Genomic DNA, 7,312 nt, shown 5'->3' on the forward strand with positions numbered 1-7,312 from the left:
CGGCATTTTAGAAGGTGATACCCTCGATTCTTGAAGGACCCTAAGTCGTAGCGGTTTGGAAATACCGCCGAGGGCAGACCATTCCACAACGCGGCTATACGAGGTAGAAAGCTACGCGAAAACCGCATGTTTGTGAATTGTCAGCCATCGAGATGGTGTGGATGGAACCTGGAGATCTGTCGTGTTATCCGATGACGGAACTCGGCGGCAGGAATTGTTCCAAACAATGCTTCTGAGCACTCCTCTTCAATCTGTTCTGTTCTGTTCTCTGTTCAATTTTTCCTACTATTCCATATCAAATAAATAAAACATGATGACAAATTTGAAACAATTAAATGATAAACCTAGAATAAAGTATGAATCCAGTCGCTTCCGAATGACCTCGTGCTCAATCTCGATATAGAGACGTCGAAATTGTTTAACCTTTAACTACGGTTATAGGCTAAATTGAACTGTTTCGTTGCTTCTGGAACTCGAAAGTCAAAATAGAAATATTAAATGAAATTAAAAAAATACATAAATTTACTTACACAGTATTTCCTTATTTTTTTCCAAATCATGTTGTGTGTCATCATCTCCGATTCTCGTGCGTTATTATTTAAAAATACTTATGTAGTATTAATATTGCTTCCAGAAAATTTAAGCCAAACACACGCCCTAATTTTCTGGCTTCCTATTTCTAGAATTAAGGCCTCACTGTCTTACTGAGGTATTTAATAATTAAATAAACATCTTTAATATCTTACAGCAAATCCTATATCCTACACATAGGATCTTCCTTAGTGGCCAATTAATAATTCTGAGTGGTGAGCATTTAGAGTTTACTTAAAAACAACAATCGAATTTATCGTATACACTAAAAAAAACAATCGGTATACAGCATGTTTTAATATGTCAATAAATGTCCCTTTCGGTTGTCTAAACATAAAACAGAGGTAATATCGTGCAAATAAGTGTATTTGTGACGTTTAATATTCACACCGGGCCGGCGGAGGGTTAATTAAGCCGATGGAGGGTTTCGGACAGTGCTTTCTGCTTACCCTTCTAACGATGCGATAAATTTCCTTCATTCGTAGAGTTGAGTTGCTTTAATTGATTTTTACATAAAAAGTAATGTAAAATCGGAGTATAACTATCCAATTAATGTAATAGTAAAAAAAGAATCATTAACACTAAAAGGGTTATATTTATAGTTAGTTGTAACTTTTTTTATTACATTTACAAAAATAACCGCGTATCCTCATAAAATATGATGGTAAAATTACGTTTGTCTTTTATTAAAATCCTACACAGCAATTGACCAAATAAACTTTATCAATTGATTATTCCATAGGAATTTTCCACCGTCTTTTATTAAATTAAATCTCAAACAAAGGCAAGGCGCGTCTTACGACACCGCCTAATAATGATTTACCGTTGCTTCCTCCCTCGGGCGACGTAATTCTGCCTCGGATGTCGGATAAACCACACACGGCCGACGTGTCCGAAAGTGAGAACAAATGTAGAACGTAGTTTAATTATTCATTGTCTTGAATCAAGACGATGTGATTCTTTCATTAAGATTTATCACTGATTTTTAACAAAAGTTATTGTTGTAAATCTTAATTTCTTTTCATCCAGCTTGGTTTAAAAATAATTCGATTTGATTGTCTATTGTTTTATTAATAACTATGCTCTAAAAACGTAGTCAACGGACAGGACAAACTTAAAGGAGCGTTATGAAATTTGAAAACTATATAAACAAACTATTCAGGGAACTGTCGGTGGAGAGCAAAGTTTCGCTAATCTAACGCGCATCCGTCGTTCGCCGCCGCCCGCTGGCCAACAACGCCATGTTCTCCACTTTATTAACGCTACTATATTAAATTCACATACACAAACCAGTCATAAACTTACTTCATCTAAATTCTAAATGATCACTAAAAAGTTACTTATGACCTCTATGCAGCAAATAACTTCGTAATCGTAGCTAGTTGAAATTGACTTAAGGCACACAGTTGGATTCATCTTTGTTATTCAAAGGTAACAACGTCAACTTACACTTTAGTACTAAAGAAAAGTGAGACCAAGGAACTACGGATGGATTGTATGATAGGATATACGTAAATTGGGGGTGAATTACTGAAATCTCGCCTAATTGTAGAGAAAAGTATAGCTAGCCGTGAAGCTGATTTTTTTTATAAGGTTGCAAACGAGCAACATACGTTATTGTTGTTGGCGTCTACCACTGTTAAATGAAGTTAATTAAGAATACTGTTTTTATATATCAAGCCAACTTTAGTGTCCTCAAATATAAGCAAGTTCAAAAATAAGCATATATTTTGAGGTGTTTGGGAATTATTATTCATCTCAAAAACTGACCAAATTTACACGTATAAAGTCCAATATTAATTATTATTATATTTTTAAATACAAAAATATATTTCTTGGACATGTTTGTAAAAACGGCTGTACTCCTAAAATTCAGCCGTGTGATCTCTGTTTTGGATTAATTAAGGCAATGTCGGCCCGGAGCGAAATTTAAACGTTCACAAATAGTATTATTTGCACGGCGATGCCGCAGTTTTATTTGTACAGCCCGGCAGGACATCGAGCGTAATGTTTTACAAAAAGATTTTGTATGAGTGTAAGCTTTTTGGTTGGCCGCTTTTCAAATTTATATTAACATTGCAGGTTATGTTGGAAGTGATTAACTTAGTTACATTAAATAGCTAGTGGTCGGTTCTGGTTCCGCAAGAGATTTTGTAAACCTATAGCCTATGCTATTCACGGATATTTTACCATTGTAATGGTGAAAGAATCTTTGAAATCAGTACAGTACAAACTAACAAATAAATAAATACTTAATCCTTTCGTTTCTATAACTAACAGTAGTTGCCCACGACTTCGGGCAGACTTAAAAATAAATCGAGTAACAAATATAGCCTATGTCACCCGGGGATGGGTAGCTTCCCAACAGTGAAAGAAATTTTCGATTCAGCAGTTTCGCAGCCTATTCAATGCAAACAAACAAATCTTTCCTCTTTACTATAGTTTAGATGAATTGTAGGATAATTTATGTAATCAAATTTAATGTTCCTAATTTTGATATTCCAGAATTCTCAAGATAACTTTTGTCGGCTGCTCTATTAATCTATTTCAAATTAAGGTATTAAACCTACAATAATTCGCATGCAGCTGAAAATTGGTAGAAAATTAATCTATCTTAATTTGATTGGGCTATTAATAAGATCCGCTACGTTACGGTTTCATCCAAAAATTTAGTTGAAGGTCTTAAATAAATACTTACTCTGTACTTTAGTATATTAAAAGTCATGAAATCTCATACAATAAAATAACAATCAGGATAGTAAGTCACAAATCGTCGTCCTAACACCGTCGCTAACGACCTTATATATTTATAAGAAGGCTCGCTAAACTAAAAATAAATCTTAATAAAGAGTCTCCTCTCCAGTCACGCAGCAATGAATCATTAATGTATAGAAGGTTTTGTTTGTTTTCACTTCACCAGAATCTGGACTAGTACACAGTTCGTAAAACTTTCTTTTTGATTATCTTATATTTTGAAATTTGTAGTTATAGTTTACTGTACTGGGTAAAAGTATGGTTGATTTTTCTTTTTCTTTCAAATGTCGTTATTGCTTTTGGAGCAAATAGTTTAGTTGCAAACATTTCATTCCATTTTTAAAGAATACTTTTTTTAACGTAACGATTAAAATTGTCTTTTCCTCCATCGTAGTATCTTAAAAGGCTAAATATTTTTAGGATTATTTTTTTCAGGTAATTGATAGACAAAACTAATAAAAATGTATGAAATGTGTTTTCAACATTGTCTTAAACACAATCTACCACACTTCAGAGTTACGGATATGATTTTATTGTTGTTGATGAAATAGCCAGATTCTTTGAATAAAATACCAATAAACTGTTTTGTGTTTGTTTGGTACATATTTAATAAAGTCAGGAGTCCAGTAAGATCAGGATTAATGTACATTTACCGGTCCTTACCTTTTGGTGACGCATCTTCCTGCTTCCTTACAATCAACTGCACACAATGTGCTTACACGAAAACAAAGGGAGCTTAACTTTAATCATTTCTTCTTTGTTCCTGCTAAGGGATGTTTTACTAAGTCTTTTTTTGAAGCTTCATTAGCAGCATTATTTTGTTGATTTTAAACTGTATTAAAAATGTATGTATGATTTGTTTAGTTATGTAATCTATTTTAAATTAAAGTTTATTTGTTGTTTCCTTAACGTAAAAACAATTATGACGTTTTTTCTTTTAGTTATTTTTATAACATTTTATATAAAATAAGTCTTTCTCAAAATGTGTGTTAATTATTTGTCAGTTTAGAGAGTTCACATTTGCGACATTCAACAAAGAATAAAACGATTCTTACCAAAAAATAACCATGTTAAAAAACAGTTTTTAAATTACATTAAAAAGATACCTGGTTTTAAAATACAATCGCTAGCAACAATTATCTGTCTAGACACAATTTGCTATTATTAAATTCACGGAAACTTTTATGAATTTCGATTATTTTCCCCTTCGAGGGTGTGCCAATAATAGCCCCGAGCCTGACATTATTACAGCTGCCTTAAATTAATAAAACGCGGTTCATCGCTCCTCTGCTAACTACAGGGGGCTGTGGGTTCGAGTCAACCGATACAATACCTAGATAGTTTGAGACCTAATCTTACTAATATTATAAATGTTTGGATGGATGGATGGATGTTTGTTTGAATGTATCTCAAGAACGGCTGAACGGATCTTGATGAAATTTGTCATAGATGTAGATCATAGTCTGAACGAACATATAGCCTACTTATTATGTTTTTTTACGCGATTCCGTCCGCGTGCAACAGCTAATTATATTTATACAAGTAACAAGTTCGGTAGTCTTAGGGGCTATTGTTTCCGCAACTATTTACAAGTAAAATGTTTATTTTGTATTAAATTTTATTGCAATAATATTTAAATGTTGTTTTTATTAATTCTTCGAAATTAATTGCTTTAAATACTACGCCTAGAGTCGTTAAGTTGTCCATTATTGAAATTAGTCTATTTTTTCTGTAAAATAGCGTTTAGAATATTAATTAAAGGACTTTGAACCTATCCTTGTCTTGTTCACTGTCCAGTATTTATCCTAAGGAAAATAGCAAATGGATAGATATTTATGATAGAAATATACAATATTGTCACTGAGTGTTGTGCTTCAATGGATGCGATAAATAACATAGCAGCACATATTGGAATAGAAGTTTGCGTACGATGCATTATTTAGGCTTTTCGGGCGTCTGCCGGGTCTAGACAATTAACTTAATTAACAGTTAGCGAAGTGCGCTGGTATTGGGCCAGTATTTAACGGAGAGCTTCGCCGAACATTGTTGCGGCAGTGTGTTCTAGCATATTCGTTATTGGTGTGGAAACGGCGTTATGTTTATGTTATTTTTGGTAAGGCAAAGGGCGTATTGTAAACAAATATTATTAATTACTTTATTGTTTACACATTTTATTAATTTTCTGCTTTTATTACCTTGTATTTTATCTACCTTTTTTATCTTAAAATTATCTTTACTCAGGTTGATTATACATAGCATAGATTTTTATTTGAAATATCTTAATTAGGAAGCAATGTAGTACGTCAAAGATTATGAAAAATGAAAGGGGATTCTGGTTTGTTATGGGTAACAATGCTTCTTTCAATTTACTAACTTAACACTCAATAAATACTGTACACCTGGTTACAATTTTCCTTATTCGAAAGCTTTTATGTTATCAAAAAGCGGAGAGATATGACACTTAAGTTCTTGACTTAACCATAGGTTTCTACTGCATAAACATTGGTACAAAAACATTAATGCTATCTCAGTTTTATCTATGAAAAATGAGGGAGAAAAGAACATGTCTTTGCATAAGTGTTTCTGCGCTGTACAAGGAAATTGTTATAATATGTTGTTTTAAATGAAGGCGTAAATACTGTTGTCGTAAAAAAATTATTCGTAACATTAGCGCAGAACACTTTCCATTACTTTAGTTAACTATTTTGTACAATTTGACGTCACTTAATTTTATATTTAATATAGAATACCCGTAGTTTAAAAGTAACCTTCTGTTAAGTGATAAAAGTTTATTTTGCAGTAACACTTTGATATATTTCTAAGTATTCTAGTCTATATATAGTTCGATTGTAAGAAACGGTTCTAATGGATTAGTTTCCTGTATAATGTGATGAGAAACTTTCGTACAAATTTTTATCCAGATTCCTGGAATAGATAATTCCCAGAGTTAACAAATATGTTATTTACATGTCGAAATAAATACAAACATGTTGGTATATTTATTTAAGTTGCAACTCAAATAGTTTTCATGATATTTTCGTCAACGTATTAAATATTTCAATTTGTTTCTTTTTTTTTGTAACATGTTTTTGACATTTATTCAAGGATTCTGTGTGCAATGTGAAACAGAGAGGTGAAACAATTTAATTTTTAGGTGACTGGCACTTTCGATAAAGCACATTTTTATATTACTAAATAATGAACTTATTAAAGATAGTGAACAAAAAAAAACTTGAGAGGTGTCAAGGGACTCCCGGATGGAACGAAGTTCCTTTCGCTTAATTAGTGAAGGAACCAATGTTTATTCTATGAATAAAAAACTTAAGTCTTCACAAGAATTTTATTTCTATCAATTTTCGTTATATATTGTCACGTCGTTGCCATGGTGAAGTAGCGCTCATTCGTTGTTAACATACTTACTATAGCAAAAAGTGTCGTGACAACTTTTCGTAAGAATTATCTCCGTCTAGCCCCCTTTCACAACGCGCGATAAGGAACTTCGTTCCAAAAAATACTTATTTATCTAAATGCAAAACTACACAGATAACAATTCGGTATCTATATAAGTAACAGTATTGGTTGTTTTGATTGTCACACACAAAATAAATACGCTAACGATTTGTTATGAAGATATTGGACCCTCGCTATCTACCCTCAGGGAATCGGACAATAGCGTGAGCCATTTTCAGGCATTTCCCATTTAAATACGTTCCCTCGGTTTCTTATCGACAGGAGGGTTAGCCGGTGATGTGAAAGACATGCGCGACGGGTGCATTACACTGGGGGACACTAATGACTCATACTGCTTTAGAAAAACGCTGATCAATGGAAATTATGCGATGAGAAAGAAAGTCTGCAAGTTTGTTCGTGTTTCTGACGTCAGTTGATACTAAGGTTAAGCATTGATGGTTCGATTTCCAGCCTTGTTCTAGACGTCGGTTACTGCCTGTTGTTTATATCATTAAGG

The sequence above is a fragment of the Papilio machaon genome, chromosome 7 (genome assembly GCF_912999745.1).
Source record: "Papilio machaon chromosome 7, ilPapMach1.1, whole genome shotgun sequence".
NCBI classification, from domain to species: Eukaryota; Metazoa; Arthropoda; class Insecta; order Lepidoptera; family Papilionidae; genus Papilio; species Papilio machaon.